General features: G+C 35.8%; 1 long non-coding RNA gene across 1 annotated transcript in view; it reads right to left on the bottom strand.

The window, feature by feature from the left end:
- Positions 1-16,250, bottom strand: part of LOC135157500 (uncharacterized) — a 53,482-nt gene extending 37,232 nt beyond the window's left edge. The window contains exon 1 of the long non-coding RNA XR_010296497.1: positions 16,068-16,250. This is a non-coding gene — a long non-coding RNA (uncharacterized LOC135157500). The remainder of the gene's footprint in view (positions 1-16,067) is intronic.
- Positions 16,251-18,290: the final 2,040 nt, after the last annotated feature.

Genomic DNA, 18,290 nt, shown 5'->3' with positions numbered 1-18,290 from the left:
TTTTTCTGCTATTTTTACAACAAAGTTTTCTTCAGGGTGAACTTCCCCTTTAAATGGGTATTTATCATCCCTCTTCTGGGGCTGACCACAGCTGGGGAACCATCACATCTAACACAGCTGATGGATAAGAGGAGTGTCAAGTGTGCTGTTACCATGGCAACTCCATCATCCTCCTTCTATCTTTGCCTTGATAGCAATCATGCATCATTCACGGCTCAAGACCCAAAGCTGACGAGCTCCCAACAAAACATCGCACGAGCTCATGCGGATCATCGGGATATTGAAATCAAAATCAAGTCTGGTTTGGCTTTAGTATTTAAAAGGAAAATGGTATTTCCAGGAGTACGTCCATTGTTTCTGGAAGTGATAGATAAGTGAACAGTTTGAAATGCATCACCATCATTGTCATCTAATGCAATCATCATCACCATTTTCCTCATTGAATGATGATTCCAGTCAGAAATAAGGCTAATGACGAATTTTTTGCACTTGTGAAACCAAACCAGAACATGATTAGAATTACGAGCGCTAATCACAATCATGAGTTCAAATTCTACTCCGGAGGTGAATTCCAGTTAAGTTTATTAAACTCAAATCACAGTTTTTGAGTGAAAGTGTGAAAGGTCCGATGATTCTAAAGATGAATTGCAATCATCATTACAATGATGATTCCAGATTCACGAGTGAAAAGGCCCCTATACAAACTTGATGCACATTTGAATTAACAAAATACATTTACACAGTGCAAATGCTTGATAAACAACTTGGTTTACATGTACTGTTAACTGATCATGTATTGTTTAAATCTGAAACAAAATGTTTAAAATGCAATGTTTTAACAGCAATGCCAACTTTCTAATATTTATTGCATTATTACTGAACATTGTCATTTAAAACTTTAAAAACTTTTGTTTAAACTCTCTTTAAACAGTTAAGGAACTCAATTTTTCATACCAGAAAGTATAGAATTCATTCATGTTGTTTAATATTTAATACATGTTGTTTAATTTGTTTTTACCATGCAGAAGTAGGATGAAGTCGTCAAAGGTATACATGTAGCCTACGTCAGACATGGAGAGCGATGGATGAGATGATCAAATGAAGCGTGGGTAGGTGTGACACAAATAGAGGCGATAGAAAGGAGAAGGGAGAGTTGGATTTGCACATTGCCTTGTTTTTATCTTGTCATTTAGTAGGCCTACACGAAAACAAGTTGCATGTGTGTAGTACGTACAGGGGGCCGAGGAATGGTTTGTATTAAAGTAGGGAGCGGGAAGGGGGGGTGAGGCGAAAGTGGGGGGAGGGGGCTGACCATGCAAATATTCTAAGATCTTGTGCTTTTATAAGTTTTCTGATGAAAAAAAGTGGAGGGGGAGGGGTTGAAACCCACTCAGCCTCTGTGGTTCTGCGGCCCCTGTAGTATGCACTTGACCTCCATGTACAGTCTACTAATGCTTCTATTTCACGAGCATTGGGACTTGCAGGATTAAATGAATATACAGCTGTCTTTAATAATTGACATACATCACATGTACATGAAAGATGATTAGACTCCATTCACACTATTAAACTTTCTTCTTCCAATAGTTGGATTGGAAGATATACTACAGTACCTTGTTTGATGCATGCACTGTGGAAAATCTCAATTTGGATTGGCTGTTAAAGATTGAATACCAGTTGTGGTAACAATCTCACAATGGTTATTTCCAATTCGTCTAATGCCAATTCGTCCCATTGCCAACTCGTCTACTATCATTTGGTCTACCTTTAGTTCGTCCACTCACCACATGGTCTTCTTTCATTTTAGTCTTATGCCATTCAGTCTAATAATCAATTGGTCCAATAGCCATTTAGTCCATATCCCATTTGGTCTAATTAAACTTAAGTGTTAACTGTGCAAAATGAATGAGAAGAAAATGGGTATTAGACCAACTGGTTATAAGACAAAATGGTAACAGACGAAGTGATGATTGGACCAGATAGTTATTGGACTAAATGGTTGTTAGACAAAATGTTGATGGACGGAATGGCATTAGACTAAACGAAGGTAGACCATGTGGTGAGTGGACGAATTGGCAATTTATCCTCACCATGAGTTCGAACAGAATCCAATAAATTATCACCCAGGTGTTGTATAAAATATGTGGCTCTGGAAGTAAATGCGTAATTGCTGAGATATATGAACAAAATAAGCACGGAGTTCCATCAAACGTCGGGTATTTTTACGAGCAATATTAATACACTGTTCCACATATGCTTTTCTGTGTTAGTGATAATCAGAATTATCGGTTTTGAGCTCAAATTTCATGATTTCACAAAGGTAAGTTTACATTTAATAGTGTACCAGATTGATAATATGGTGACAAATAACCTTGTATTTAAAGACTTTCTCATGAAATAATTGTTTGCTGCAACTAAAATATATTTTACCTTTAAGCCAACATGGCAGAGATAAAATGATTTTTGCACACATGCATAATGCATTGATGAAGTCATAAGAAATACTGGTACTCATGCGTCCCTTTTCAAGTGACGTGAAAGATCACAAAAACAAACCATAGAAGTTTTTTCAAAACCATATAAAAACAGACATAAAGTCCATTAAAAATTCATGTCGCAAATGTTTTTCAAAAACATAATAGCATGCCAAAGTTTGGGAATGTAGATTAATATTTTGACAAACTTTCTATAAAATGTATGAATGCAGAAACATTATTCACTGATTCCCATCATTTTCTATTAAATTTCTGCAATAATGCCAAATGGAAGTGCATTCCAAATTTTATGCTCGTACAAAAAAAATCATATTCTGTATGGGGATAGGAATAAGTAGTACTTTCATACGTAAATTAATTTCTACAAATACAATGTCAATGTGAATATATTTCAGGTGCAGAAGATGTTAATGCAAAAGTATCCCATGAATATGAAAAGTATACTACTCACCAATGTTCTCAAACAATCAAATACCCCCTCTAAAAAGTAAATAAATGAATGGATGGATGGATGGAGGATGGATGGATAGACGGATGTATGAAAGAATAAATAAATGAATGAATGAATGGATGTATGAATGAATGCATGAAAAAGAAAAGAATAAAATTAAATGAAATAATACATGAAAAAATAACTAATCAAATAACATATGAATAAATAAACAAACAAATGGACAATAAATAAATAAATGAACCTCTAAAGTCTAAACCTCTCCCCAGAGACATAAATCTTCTATTTATTCTAGTCATACCTTTAAACTCTTCCGCCTGGATGATGGATGAGATGGTGGAGTAAGATATATGCAATGAGTTGATGAGTTAACCATACAAAATTGGGCTTTAGCCTGGCTGACATGCATCATGAATTATTCAGGCCCATGTCGGCTGACTTTCGTTAGGTGGTTTCAGACCGCCTCGAAGTTTGTCAGTTCCAGGTATTTTTGGCAGTGTGGAAGCATTACCAGTATAAATCTCCATGAAAGGAAATACCCCCTATATAGCCTGTACTTGTCAAAATTACGATAACTATAGTGGAGATTTTTCCAAGGTCGCAGGTATTCTGGAAGTGTGAAAGCAAATTACGGGAACTTTTAGCCCAGCATGTAGTTGGGCGCGGGCGCCGTGGGTGGCTGCTGAGCTAGCGTTGCTTGCTTATCAGACCATACCGGGCATGTTCGTAACTTCAGGAACTTATCCAAAAGGGTGTGTTTTGGGGCGGTGTGAATGCAACAATACTTAACGGGATTCTTGTGATCGAGGCGGTTTGAAACCACCTTTTGTGTCGCTACACTTTCCACATCCATGTGAAAAGTATGTAAAGTTTATTGACAAATTCAGATTAGTAACGCACTATTAAAGAACATGGGACTGTCAAGAGTTGTGTGGAAAATGTTATTCGTTTCATATCATTTGCGATATCTTTAGTAGATATCAAACTGGTATAACTTTTGAGGAAAAAAATTGATGTGGCTTGTCACGAGATAACATCACACACCACTCTATACATGTAAATGTATTAAACCGGCTTACGCTGTTGTGCATGTATTTCATAGTCATAGAATGATAGATAAATCCTGTGATTTATATTGCATTTTTGGTGATATTACATTTTGTGCAACTGTCGTGTTCAAAGCTTGGCATATATTTTGCCTCAACATAGAGATCCTTACAGTATGAATAGCTATAGCTTTATAGGTAAATATTCTCAATACATATGGCAATGGCCATTCCTAAATGCTATGACTGTCATGTTAAGGGTCAAATTGAAATAAAAAGTGTAATCTTTAATTTTAGGGGATGTTAATAAAAAGGACTGTGAGCAACACCTATGCATTATATCCCAAAGGCAATTCACAAACTGTACTACAGCTGGGAATTCACTATTAAATTAAGCTCAATGAATCTCTATATGGGAAATTATCAATATTACACCAATTAAACCCACAATTTAGGCAGTGCTTAAAGGTCAAGTCCAACCCAGAAAAAATGTTGAAATGTTGAAAAAAACAAAGTACCTGCACAATGCTCATCAAAATCGGATGTAAAATAAGAAAGTTATGACATTTTCAAGTTAGGTTTATTTTTCTCAAAACAGTTTAATACGCACAACTCAGTGATATGCAAATGAGAGTCCATGATGACCCTCACTATTTATTTTGTGTTTTATTGTTTTAATTGTACAATATTTCATTTTTACAGATTTAACAATAAGGACTATTAACTTGAATGAACTACAAATACAAAAGAATAGAACAATGGTAATTCCACATGTTCAGGGTGGAATAAAACTTGACATCACAATGAGAAAATTAAAGTATTTCATATTTCATATAATGAAATACAAAAGAAATAGTGAGTTTATAGAGATATCATCAGTCTCCTCATTTGCATACTGACCAGGATGTGCATATAACTATTTTGTGAAATTAAGCTAAAATTAAAAATGTCACAACTTCCTTTTTTTTTAACCGATTTTGATGAAATTTTCAGTGAACTTGCTTGTTGGATTTTTCTCTTCTCTTTATTCAAATCAACTTTTTGTTGGGGGTGCACTTGTCCTTTAAATTAATGAAAGGCCATTGGAAGCCTTGGGTGATCTTTTCACTGGCCTCAATGCCTTTATCATTGTCCTTGACAATTGTTTTTCCCTTGCTTATTTTGTCCCATTCATGCTGTAGTGAAATGCACCCTCTAATAGAAAATGGCCTTGCCCAACAGGCCTGTACTGCATGCAGTCGCTATAAAACAGAAACAATTGAAAATCAACTAAATAATCAAAGCTACACAAAATCGATCAATACCGTTCCACTTTTAAGACCTATTTTTATTTATAAACGTAAATGATTTCACTTCATACTTTACCACAACAAAATAATTTGTTGACGTACGAAAAATGTATTCCATTATCCAGACATTAATGTCATCAATATCCCATTGCACAGGAGATGGAAATGCGCCTCAAAATTTAATTGCAATTGATGGATAACCTTCGTATTTGTTGTCATGGCAACTAATGCAAGGAGGCAAATACACATATGAATTATGATTAAAATTAATAGGAAGGTAAAATAAATATTGATTTGCTAATTTGAAATTTGGAGAGTTCTTACACTGTGCATGTATGTATACAAGCATGGAGGTGGGCAAAATTTTATGAAAATATTGTCAATGTAAAATGATACTGTACATGAAAATGTGAAAATGAAAAGTCTATTGTGCTACGGACTCAATTTTGTCTTTGTGTGAACCACTATTAATTACATTCGGAATGCAAGCCATGTCCTGTCTGAAAGAAAAAAAACAGGTCTATTTCAGGCCTGCATGCATATAAAATGACAGTACAAATATGCACATGTACCTTGTTTATTACGAACATTCAAGAAAACTGACAAGGCAGACAGAATAATTAAGTTAGCATTTCAAGTGTAAAAGTTGAAAAGGAAAACGTCATTCCCCATCAATCTCTATATTAAGGAGGAAATAAGTGATCTATCAGGATGCGAAATCGAAATGCAGAACAAGTCAAAGACATTTTTTATAAACTATAAAAGGAAATGAGGTGAGACGATGAGATCTGCGCGATTCTAGTAAAAGAAGATATACAACGGCCTCAAAGTTTACACATGCACTAAAAAATCTGACTCAAAATGGTGGAAAAATATTGAATTTCAGGCATTTCATGTGACGGCCTCAAAATGCAGCCTTTTCATTTCTCATCAAAGTCCCAGAATCGTGTGCAAAGTGACGAATGGGTGCAGAGACAAGGGGTACCATGTTTCTGTTCAATCTAAAAATGACTGGCCAAGGGTTTTTCCAAGAAAATCATATCTTTCAAATTTTAATGAATTTTTGGCACATAACAATATAGGTATACATTAAGGAACATACATATACATGCATTAAAGGAACATCATCATTAAAAGGAACATTACTGTAAAGTGTAAGGAACATTATCAACTGATTTTTTAAAATAAAAATGAAATTCATGTTAAATCTTAATAACTCTAGGTGTGCAGACATGCCCCCTCCAATACTTATAAGCATTCGCACCTGCCTCGACTGGATGATGTACTTATAATAGTTATGAGCACATATATATTTTTTTCTTTCCTAATTCTTATTTCAAAACTATTGTGATTTGCTTTCTTACATGCAAATATCCCCATGCTCTTGGAGAAATCCCTGCAGAAGACATAAGTTATTGTAATTTTCAATTGTATGTAATATGAGCACATGTTTCTTTACTCAGCGCGCGACACTGGCACTGGTCCGACGGTCCCAGACCAGTAAAAATTGCTGTCGGGCAAGTAACTTTTCAGAAATAGCCAGATTTACTGGGCTAACGTGACCAGTAAAATATATATCAAACTAATATAAATAATATTTTCTCCTCTTTAGTAAATAATATAAAAGGCTTTAAAGTGGCTTTCCAAAACTGAGAAAGGGTTCTCCTGAATAATGTTGTGTGTGTGTGTATGTGTGTACTGTTTGTAAGTAAGTTTTATCGGGTGGAGGGGGAGGCAATAAAAGCAATAAAAGACAGCAAAATAAACAAGTCTTTATTTTAATTTATTTATGTTTTTATTTATTTTGGGGACCAGGGAATTTTAGGTTTGGACCAACTGGTAAAAAATTGAAAAACTGGGTATCTACTGGTCCGACAAGAACAGGTTGGAACAGTAAAAAAAGAGGGTTAGTGTGGAGACCTGCTTTACTAACAGTTTACAAGTTCAATAGTCAGATCATCATGGTATAATAAACAATTCAGAGCAATAATAATGATAATAATCAACATTATTTGTATAGTGCTTTTAATAATATCACAAGACATGTCTCTTAAGCGCTTAGGAAAAAAATAGAAAGAGAGAAGGAATTTCAGCAAAAAACTAAAGTAATTGGGAAAACAAGAATTAACCTCCATCCTCAATTTTTCATGAACCAGAGGGATGAGGGAATGGTCGTTTCTATTGCCATGGTAACCGATGGAAAACAGATCTGCAGTGGATGAAGAAGATCGGGATGACAAGCAAAAGCGAGGCAAGCAAGAAGAGAAGAGAATAAGAGGGAATCCAGTGATCCTCAGATGTATTAGGGGAGGACAACAACACTAATCTCGGCAATCATCGTGACAAGTTACAAGTTAGTATTACAAGATATAAGTTACCGGTACTTTAAGTTTAAAGGTTGAGCGAACTGACTATCATCGTGTGGTGTCTCTCATTGGCTGTGTGTTACAAATGGCTAGTCTTAAAATAATATACATGTACCTTTTGAGAACATCATCAGGAATGCATGCACAAAGGATAAATTAGCTTACATGTACATAATCTTTATATTTCTGAATTAAAAAATGTTACAGAGGAAAGGTACCTGTTTTGCTACCCAGTAAACACATGTACATGTAATTATTACGATATGAAATTATTATGAATGTATCGAGTACGGTACTGTAGTGAATTAGTATCAAGTAGGCCTATATTACAAGACTACACTGATCAGAATGTTGCATTATCAAAGAATAAGAACAAAGAAAGTTTGAGAAAAATCAGACAAATAATGAGAAAATTGTGAGCATTTGAATATTGCAATCACTATTTGCTATGGAGATCCTCCTATTGGCAATGCGACAAGGATGTGTGATGTCACATGTGAACAACTTTCCCTTTGATGGACTATAAAATACCCTCAAAATGTCCCTTTCTGCTTTTTCTTGTGGTGATACAAACTCTTTATCCATGGTATATTCTTTTTACATGCCCTCCTACATGTACATGTATAGAAAGAACACATGATCTACTGATAGATGTGATAAAAGAGGTAAATTAAGTGAAATATATACTAAAGCAATGGGGAGAGTTGTTCACAAGTGACATCACACATCTTTGTCGCATTGCCTATGTGAGGATCTCCATAGCATTAGTGATCGCAATATTCAAATGCTCATAACTTTCTCATTATTTGTCTGATTTTTCTCAAACTTTCGTTGATCTGTTTCTTTGATTTTTCTGTTTTCACACAAGCTATCTTGTTCCAAAGGGTTCATTCTCCTTAAAGGTCTGTGTGCCATGTAAGGCCTGTGTAAGGAATGAATGCTGCTGCCCCATGATAAAAGAAAGCAAAATTGTGGAATGAGTTTCAGTATATTAAAGGGATGCTCCGAGCTGAAGATATTAATATTTCAATAAATAGAGTAAAATTCACAGAGCAAAATGCTTAAAATTTGATCAAAATCGGATAACAACTAACAAAGTTATTGGATTTTAAAGATCAGCATTATTCCGGTGAAACAGTTCTAGGCATGTCTTCAAGAATATTCATTAGGTGTGCTGATGATGTCATACCCCCACTTGTTCTTTTGTATTTTATTATATTGTTCAAAATTTTTCTACCAAGAACTAAAACAATTGGATTGACAACTGATTATTTAAGTGCATTAGTTATTTCTTGCTGCAACTTATTTCATAATAATTGAGACACATCATTTACACATGTATGAAAAAATGAAACAATTATGATTTTATGTAATGACAATAGCATACAGGTATATTTCAGAAATTGGGGCTATGTGTCTCCAGTCCAATTCCTTTAACACCTTGTACATGTAGAGCATACTGAAATATCCAAAATCAAGCAAATTCAATTCTGAAAAAAAGAAAGATAATCAGCGTCGTTTCCTTTTGTCCCGTGACTGTGATGGCAGAATGTTTTACTCCCTGTATATGCACATTAGTGATACATGTAGTAGGACTTAGTAAAACATCAACTGAATAAATATCTTTCAGGTACAGTAATGTTGATAATTCTTGTGGCAGTTTCAAAACTTTAATTCACAATACTTGAAAGGAAATGTGGACAATACATTATACTTGTAGATTGGGATTTCATGGGTGTGAAGACGTCATTTATGAGGGTCAAGCAACTTTTGGGTCCCCCTGCCAGTTAACCATAACCATCCGTTTACAACAACAACAAAAAAATAAACATTTCTTTCAAATTAAACAAATATGACTTGTGCTTTCCAAACACAGTATACATGTAGGGAACAAAAGAAAACTTGACATTTGCAAAAATTAATTAGAATACTTTCATACAGCGTAGTTGTATTCAGTTCAGCTTTTTAGATTACAAAATTTTGCTCTCCATCACAACAGTCGCAACGAAAAATTTCTAATGGGAAATACGCAGTTCACCTGGTTGCCATGGAAACATTGTTGACACCTTGCATTTCAGCAGCACATCAATTAGTAGATCAATAAAGGGAGGAGGCAGAACAAATCAAGCTTGGAATAAGATTGACACAAAAGGTGCATTATCATGCTTGCTTCCATGTGTTCACTTTTTATATACCGGTATTCTTACTCTCTCTCCCCCTCCCTCCCTCCCTCTGCCTCTTCCTCCATATCTTTATACCCTTTATTATTTTTTCTCTCATTCTTGAACTACCTCCAGCTCTCTCCCTCTTTTGCTCACACTCTCTCTCTCCCTCTCTTTCTCTCCCTCTCTCTATTCATCTCCCATAATCACGTTCCCACTTCTTATAACCTCTCTCACTCCTCCCCTTCTTGTTCTTTTTTACCTCTTCCTCCCTTCCCCTCTCCCTCCAAAGAACAAAAGCTAATAAAATAAACAATATTAATGAATTCACCATCATATCTTGATTGAGAATTAATAAAAATTGACAAATAAATTGAAAAAAATGATAGGTTTTTTGCTAGAACAACAAAACTTGTGTGAATAAAAGGGAAATCTCAATTTAGTCTCATATGATGCCTAGTTGTTAAAGGTCAAGTCCACCCCAGAAAAATGTTGATTTGAATAAATAAAGAAAAATCAAGCTAGCATAATGCTGAAAATTTCATCAAAATCGGATGTAAAATAAGAAAGGTACAAGTATGGCATTTTAAAGTTTTGCATATATATTATTCACAAAACAGTGATATGCACAACTCAGTGACATGCAAATGAGAGAGTCGATGATGTCACTCACTCACTATTTCTTTTGTTTTTTATTGTTTGAATTATACAATATTTCATTTTTTACAGATTTTACTATAAGGACCAACTTGACTAAACCATATAGTATTAAACAATGCTAATTCCACATGTTCAGGAGGAATTAATTGTTGTTTCACTTGACAATGAGGAGAAAATTAGAATATTTCATATATAATAAAATACAAAAGAAATAGTGAGTGGATAACGTCATCAGTCTCCTCATTTGCATACCGACCAGGATGTGCATATAACCGTTTTGTGAAATTAAGCGAAACTTTAAAATGTCATAACTTTCTTATTTTACATCCGATTTTGATGAAATTTTCAGTATTATGCTTGTTGGATTTTTCTCTTTTTATTCAAATCAACTTTGTGTTGGGGTGGACTTGTCCTTTAACATAGGTTTAGCCTTATGGTTGAGCTTACATGTACATGCATGGGTTTAAAAAAAATTATGATAAAGAAGATACCATCACTATTGCATCAAGTAACAACGATGAAGACTGAAGAGTCAACAAAATGAGCTGGCTGTCCTACAGCATGCCATACAACAAGCTAATTGACCATGGTCATTATCTATGCCGCCACTACCATAGGTCATTTTCATGGGCTTTTAATCCAATCTCACAAATTACCTCGTAAAATTTGCTCCTGCACCCCACCCCCACCCCCCCCCCCCCTCCATCACCCTCCACCCTCCCCCAAGCCTTTGCCTACTCACATACCGCTGAAATAGAGAAATGCACCAAAGGTTGATAATGAAAATGCAATTATTGCTAATTGCCCTCTAAAACGGCGATCAGAAGCTCGGTCTCTTTCTCTTACCTGGTTGGGTTATCCGGACTCCCCCCTGGCGACGATGAGGGAGAGCGATTACCGGCGTAACACGATCAGAAAACGATGGGCAGGTTTACGGTCGATGATAACGAGCAAACGAGGCTTTCGTTGCCACGGGCGAGACGGGAGTCAAGAATCAAGGGGAGTGCTCTTGAATGAAGTTCAGTTCCTGAGAGGTCTAGAGATAGAATGAAAGAGAGAGAGGGATGAGGACGCAGCTCAACAGAAGTGGCCGCTGTTTAGTCTTAATCATCAGACACAATGAAATCTAGACAATGAATGACGGGTTAACGGCTTGTGGAAGAAGAGACTGACCAGGTCACACATTACGAGCTAGAAGCACCGGACACCTAGTCTCAATTTTCAGACACAAAAGAAATTAAGGGCAGTGGGATGGAACTGTGAATGTAAATGTATTCAGTGATAAACTGGACATCAATACGTACAAATGTAGTCTCAATCATCAGACAGTTATGTACAGAATCCAAACAATGGACGGGGGAATGAGAAGGAGTCTGTGCTGGACATCTCTAGTCAGAATTATCAGACTAAAATGAAAGTCTGAGTGGTTTGGATTGAGATGAGAATACTGTATCCAGTGTAGTGATGAGCTGGATAGTCTCAATAATCAGACACAAATTAAATTCTAATGCTGACAAGATAAAATAGAGAATGAGAAGGATTTTACACTGTACATCTAGTCTTAATTATCAGACATAAATGGTATCCTAATACTGAGAATGAGAGGGATGGTGACCTGAAGAATAGGAGAGATTTGAGAATGATTCTGCACTAGACATCAACAATGTAGTCTTAATTATCAGACACAATAAAAGTCAGATAAGTGGTTTTGATTGAAATGAGAAAGCAGGAATTCTCACTAACAATTCCTGTGTACCGAACTGAACCAAATCAAACCAAACCTAACACAAAGGCCTTGTTTGGTGGTTCAGTATTAAAAAAAAGGAGGCATATTAAATTCACCAAGTACCGGTAATATTAAAATCACTTGACATGTACAGGACTCCATAGATTTAAGTATAAAAAAAATTTATTGGTTAATGATTGTGCTCAATAAGAATTCCACGCAAAATATGTTGTAAATCCTCGATGAAAGCGTCTGTCTCGTCTTTGATTGAATTGTTATCAATTTCAGAATTTTTTTATAAACATTAATATAATTTTTTCTCCATAAAATGAGAGGACATTTGCAGCTAATCTTGGTATATTAAGTGTGGCTGAATTACACATTGCCGTAATTGATCGCGATTGTAATCGGTCCTAATCATTTTGTATTTAATAAAAGAAAAAGACAAGGCATAAAATCCTTCCTCGTAACTGACAACGTATGGAAGCTTCGGTCTCGTCTTTGATTGAATTTTTATCAATTTCAGAATTTTTTATAAACATTAATTTATTGTTTCCTTCATAAAATTGGAGGACATATGAACCTAAACTCAGTAAAAAAGTGTAGTTGAATTACGTACTGCCGTAATCGATCGTGACTGTAACTGGTCATAATTGTTTTGTATTTAACAAAAGAAAGAGATGACATAAATTCATTCCTTGTGACTGAAAAGGTAATGGTTAAGTATATACATGTATTTCACCTTCACAAATGTCCATATTAATATTAACAAAAATAAATAAGAGATGAAGGAACGAGGGTAGAAATAGAATTTTAATGGAACAGAAAAGATTTTTTAAAATCCAAAGCATAACAACGCTGATTACGTTCTGGAAATAGTTTGATATGGAAAGTTGAAACAGGAAGTCCAAACAACCAGCTCTCAGCTGTTACTATACTCGTAGTTTGAAAATGAAATGAATTTGAAAATGTTTTTCCATTGTCAATATTTTCTTTAAAATGGTTTAATCTGATCAATTACTGAAAATGAAACCATAAATTATCAGTTCCGCCTTGGTTCTGAACGCCGAGTGATTTCACAACACTAAACAGTACAGACCCATGTACTCAAATTCGTGTTGAAAATATGTTTGATGTCACATAGCGTTAATCTTTCACGACCAAGAATTTACTGATATTTTATCTCTTTAGAGTAAATGATTGACCAGATTAAACCACTTTTCAGAAAATATGGACTTTCTAAAACATTTCTTATTTTTTGCTGCGTTTAACAGTGACATTGTAATCGATCATGATCATATGTTCATGAAATAATAATCCTGAAAATAATTTGTTCTTTGGCGTTTTTATTTAATTTGAAAATGAAAGTAGAAATTACTCTTATTTTTGTTTAAAGGAAAAAAGAAATAAAAGAAAGTTATGAAACAATTTCTTATAACCATGCTTTCTAGAAAAAAAATTCATGACAGACCAGGCTGAGTTTGCGATCCTATATTTAAAATGTTTATAATTCAACTTGGCATATATTACCGAACCCCGAACCGAACCAAAGTTCAGAAAAAAATTGACGAACCCTGCCGAATCAAACCGAACCCGAACATACTGTACCGCCTGATTTGCAGCACTACCTTCATTCCTTTCTTCTTTTTTTCTTCCTGCCTCCCTCTCTCCCTTTCCTTCCTCTCTTCCTTCCTTCCTTCCTTCCCTCCCCTCCTTCCTTCCTCCATTCCTCCCCCTCTTCCCCCCTCTCTCTCTCCTTCTCTTCCTCCGTATTCCCCTATCCTCCCATCTCTCTCTTCCAATACAACTCATGAACTCAAGTAACAGCACAGTATACATGTAGAATGATAGGATAAGTCATATGCCAGCTTCAATTAGAAGATCAATACGTAAGTGGCTACAACTCTACATGGTTTAGAGATCAATACACTATTTTACAAGTTGATGTTGGATTTTCAGTCAGACCACAGTATCTGTGCTAATGAGCACATAGGCAGGATTCCTCCACATGTTCTCAATGCCAAACAATCCTTGCTACAAAATATCAGGCATTACAAAACTTGCTTTCTATAAGAATTTTATCAAAAAAGAATTAAACATTACAACACTGATTTGAAAATTGAAAAAATAGTGCACTACTAAAAAGAGTATGTTGTAATGCATATATATATATAGAGTCGCAACGTCGGCTTATAAACACTGTGAAACCCTTAGCTTTCAGCAAAACCTGCTACATGTAGCTCAGTGAGATAGGTGACAGACGAGAGAAACATCGAAAACTGTAGCCAGAGGTTCAAATCCAGCTAGGAGTAAAAAAAAAACGAAGAGGGGTTTTTGTGAGTTTTGTAAAAAAATAAAAATTAATTAATTATAATTAGTGGAGGGGACGTAGAAAATAAAGGCGGTACATCAGGCTCGAACAAAGAAAGTGGAGGGACACCTTTTGTCTGCCAAACAATAGGTGCCCCTCCACTTTCATTGTATGAGCCAGACGCACCGCCGCCTCTGCATGCACGAGCTGTATTTTGTCAGAATGCTAAATCATGAATTCATTAATTTTTGTTTTCCTCTTTCTCTTTGCTCCTTTCTTTCTGTTTTCCTTCCTTCCTTTCTTTCTTTCTTTCTGGGGGGATGGCTCCTAAATAAAATTATGAAATTCAAGGAGTTAATTTTGAGTTTGATGTCAATGATTTCAAATGTTCCTGGAATGACTAAAGAGTTGCCCAAAACTCTTCCCCAGTTACACCCAGACGCCCTCCCAGGCAAGAGTTCCATATGCACCCCCAAGTTAATTGAAATCATGTATTTCGGTGGCCTGAAATTTTCATAGAGTTTATACGTGAAAAATAAAGAATGGCAATAAAATCAAATTTCCGCGTCACCAAGGGGGGGGGGGTCTCCAGTCGTAGATCACGAAAAACAGTGTTAGAAAGTGCGCCGACCTTTCTTAACCTGCGCAACTAAATTGAAAGGAAACATTTTGTGATATATAAAGACAAGGATACAAGACCGAAAATCGCAGCAACTAACCGCGCGATTTGCAAGCTGTCGCCAAGCGGAAGACAAAGAAATCAAGATGGCGACGTAAACACGGCCGTAAGCTCTTCCCATATTTTCATAACATTAATTTTATCGTTTTTTTTAATGAATTCTTCTTTAAAAATGAAATCGATATCGCAGAAATGTCGGAAATGAAGTTGAACCCCATGTAGCCTACATACTACATGATTTATGGCTAGAATGATCTTTTAGCAGGTTTAGAGGGAAAGTAGAAATCTCGGGGGCGAAAGTTTCAGGTTTTGTGGCCGTACGTGCATGACTATGGCTGCCTCAGTGTCCCAGGCTAATGGGGAGTTAGCCTTCGTAGAGTAGATGATTTTTACTCCCCAGAAACCTCCAGGCTAGCCCCCCGGGATCTTTTTCTTGCACTATACGGAGTATACCTACTAAAAAGTAGTACTAGTACTAAGTAAGAGTAAGACAGTCTACTAGAGTTTATTTTAGTTTTGTTCAACTGCACCAAATGTCATGACATGTGTTTTTGTGATTGTGGCCTCAGCCAAGTAAAGTCTAAAGAACTGGAAGCCTGACTGCTGGGTTCCACAGCACTCTTCCAGAATCTCGGGTAAACTAAAGGTAAAGTACGACTATACTCTGTAAAGAGGACTGTTTTACAGTACTCAACGGAAGAAGAAGCGAATCCCATCGATCCAGCCTACTTCCGGAAACCGGCTCTTACCGGTCCAGCGCTCTCCCGTCAAAAAATATCAACACTCCGCTTTCATTCAAATCACCAACCATTTTTTTTCGTCTAAACTCGTCTTTATTTAGTTAGGAACTTAGGAATGAATAAGTGAAACAATAAAACTTACATTCTCCATTCACGTTTCACTCGAAATAATCGTTGATTTCACTTCCCAGTCCAGGAGTATCCCCTTTATCTTTTGAGTTGTCCTAAAAACACAAATTTGCCAACTGGATTTCACCTTCCCGCGGTTCGAATTGAAATGTTAACCGCATGTATGGTGACGTCACGTCAAGGGTATGGTATAGGCATGATGCATTAACTGCAAGCTTTGTCTTTGAATAGCTATCTTGATCTTTTGATAATATATCAATTCATTTTCCATCGGGTTAAAGGACAAATTTTAAAAAAGTCATAGATTTCGATGCCATTGATATTTGTTGATTATTCAGAACTCTCTCCCCGTCACGCCACTGGTTTTCTGGGGCCGCGGAACGGGGGGGGGGGGGGGGGGGGGGTCCACCCCGGCGCCCCACCCATTTCTGTATTTTTAATTTCTATTGAAAAATATTTAATTGTTGATCCCATATTGCGGAAGAATCGTTTATACATTATACTACAACATCGGATGTTAAAATTGTGGCATTTTAAAATACAATGCGTATCAAAAAAAAGTTTACACTTAGAAATAATCCTGTAAAAAACATATTTGCAATATCCTGAAGCATTTTCCACACTTAAACATAATCATGGACCTGGGAAGTGGGGGTGCTGAAGCACCCCCAAGATTTTCCCAGGGGTTGCTGCGTGTATTATTTTCCATAGGCAGCACCCCCTGTAATTCTGGTTGGTGCGTCACAACATAGGAGAAATGTATGGAAAATGACCAACATCTTGTGTTGAAACCCCCCCCCCCTTTTTTTTTGGCTTATCGAATTTCTTGGCACCAAAACGACCTTCATTTTGTAGTGAAACCTTTTTTTGCTTGTCAAATTACATAGGCGGATCCAGGGGGCCCAAGGCAAGGGGCGGAGCAAAAAAAAAAAGAAAAAGAAGGGAAAAGAGAGGAAAAAATAAGAGGATGAAGAAAAGTGAATACAATAAGGTGAGGGGACGAATTGGAAAATAAAATAAAAAACCTTTCATGCCACTATATAAAGTTTTCTCTCGCGCTTCGCGTTCGCATTGCATGTTTGATGAAATATAGGCCTATATGAGATTCTTCCTCAATAGGCTGATATGGAGCTTAAAATATCAAGTTTTGAAGTCAATATACAAAACATATTTCAGCTGCGACATCGAGTTTTCATTATTTTGTTTGATTTATAAATTGATTTTCAAAAAGTGCTCTGTAAAATGACCGTTTTATTGTCTCGGTATCAACATTTTCAGCTCGCGCTGCGCGCTCGCGTTATTTGATTTGTCAGGTACCTATTCTCTTCGTGTATTCCATAAAGTTTTCAAAATATCCCTTTTCAGGTTTGATTGTCAAAACCTATCAGCCAGCACGCTCGCATTTTGATTGGTGAGTAATGTATACCTTATTAATTTCCTCAATAATAATAATAATAATAATAATAGCAATTATATAACAAACTATATACTTGAAATCCCCTTTTCATGACATCGCGATCAGTTGCGCTCTAATTAATTTGTTAGAAATATAATATGTGCAACCTATTCATATTAATAAAAGCGCTTATAATGTCCAGTTTTCAAGAATTAATATCATCAAATTTCGAGCTGCCATTGGGATTCTTAACAAATACAAAAATAACTTTTTCATGAATTCCTATAATTGTCCTTTTTTTCAGAATGGAATATCTTGCGCTTAGGAAGAGGAATAGAAGAAAGTCATAATTTTCATATGATGACAAAATGTACTTCGCGCTCACATCATTTATTAAGAGCGATCCATAATATCCACTTCACAATTTTCCTACATAGTGCTTGAATTAGTGCTTAAATTTGCCCTTTTCAGATAGGAATATCAAATATTTTCAGCTCGCGCTTCGCGATCAGATTATTGATTTTCATGACAAAAAAATATATATTTAGAATGCCCAGACACTAGGTATAAATCTTAAACACACGCGCGCATGTTTATTGAGATACACAGCTTGTGCTTTATTTAAAACATGCTTAAATTATCCAGTTTCAGTCTAAAATTTTCTGCTCACGCTTCTTGCTCACATTATTGATTTAGGATACCCAATTACCCATTCTTTTTATGATTTACAAAACTTCAATTGAGTAACCCGTTTTTAGGTCTAAATCTCATTTTTTTTCCACTCACGCTTCGCGCTCGCATTGTTTAGTTATATGGCTATCCTGCCCATGATTATAAAAT

The sequence above is a fragment of the Lytechinus pictus genome, chromosome 18 (genome assembly GCF_037042905.1).
Source record: "Lytechinus pictus isolate F3 Inbred chromosome 18, Lp3.0, whole genome shotgun sequence".
NCBI classification, from domain to species: domain Eukaryota; kingdom Metazoa; phylum Echinodermata; class Echinoidea; order Temnopleuroida; family Toxopneustidae; genus Lytechinus; species Lytechinus pictus.
Note: the sequence above shows the minus strand (reverse complement) of the source record. Positions and strands in the feature narration are given on the sequence as shown.